This window comes from Anneissia japonica, unplaced genomic scaffold (genome assembly GCF_011630105.1).
Source record: "Anneissia japonica isolate Jap-2015-1 unplaced genomic scaffold, ASM1163010v1 scaffold288163_len62779_cov176, whole genome shotgun sequence".
Lineage (NCBI taxonomy): Eukaryota > Metazoa > Echinodermata > Crinoidea > Comatulida > Comatulidae > Anneissia > Anneissia japonica.
The window spans coordinates 13,491-14,928 of NW_022752028.1; positions in this window are offsets into that span (position 1 = coordinate 13,491).

Below are 1,438 nucleotides of genomic sequence, written 5' to 3' on the forward strand. Positions count from 1 at the left end.
CAGATGGAGAGTGTAGCTGGACTACCACCTCAGCCCCACCATGGTTGGGGCTGAGGTAAGACAATTTATGAATATGACACCTCTAGATTGCCGGAAATGGCACTCTCAGACCTAAATTCTAATTCTAATTTTCCTTTGTTTTTTTTCCATTTTTAAAAAATAATTTTAAAAAAATTAGGGCCGGCTCGGCCCCACTTGAATCTGCCACTGATTATTATGGTGTCATTGCGAGACTGCGTCAACGTAACACTGGAGTTTTTAAACTTTTGGTAGGCTTATCACTTAATCGAAATACCATCCGTGTCAAGTAGAAAAAACAGTAATCTTATGTATGTAGATAATATTAAACACTAGTATATACGTACGGGTCATAATAATATACAAAAAGAATAAATCGTTTATATTAGAAATTGTGCACTTTTGAGTTTGTAAAAGTATTGGCCTAATAAGGATACATGCTTCGAATTTCAACAATGTTCAGTACATTGTTTTCACAATAAATTTAGCCTCTGATAGTTGTTGCACCCATAAAATCGATCTAGTGGGTTTCTGAGATGGTTACAAAATGTTTAAACAATTGCGTTTTTACTTGGTTTTGGTCCGGAAAATACGTACCGCACTTAGAAAAGTGAACAGATAAAATTCATGAGTCATGCGTAATTGTTATTCTTTCTATTCGCGTGTAAAAGTGGGGTTTTAATTATAGAAGATTGGTGAAAAGTGGGGGTGGGGGACAATCGATACCATGTCCCCCCATTTTGAAAAGTAGGCAAAACTCTAAAATGTTTAGCCCATAAATATGATGTGTGTGAAGAAAACATTAAACAATATTTTAATTTGGACCTTCAAAAAGCAGTTAAAAAGAAATGGCTATGAAATTTTAGGGGGGCTAAAGCCTGTTAAGCCCCCTCTAAATCCACCCCGCTTTTAAACCTAACTCTGAAATACATTCTTACAATACTAGGGCTTCACATGAACTTCATTTACCTCAACCAAAACTCACTCAAATGCAACACAATATCCGTTACAGCGGTACTAAATTATTTAACAATCTTCCTAACAATATAACACTGTCCTCCACAAGTAAACTTTTCACATACAAATTTAAAAAATACCTTTCATATTATAATTAATGTATACTTAGTCAGTCTTGTTTCTTCTTTTTTTTTTTTTATTGATTTATTTTTTACATCAATTAATTGTGCTTCCTCTATGTTTATATGTCTTTTTAGTTCTTCTTAATTATATATTTACTTATTACTTACTATAATATATTATCTGGCTAGCCCATCACAAGTTTTAATTGGAATTTTTGTTTCCAATTAATTTTACTTACAGGGCACATGCCTCTTTCAATTTAAATTATATTTACTAAAATAGTGTATATACATATAATACCTTAGATATTTGTTAAAAATTATATATTTTTTATTGTTAT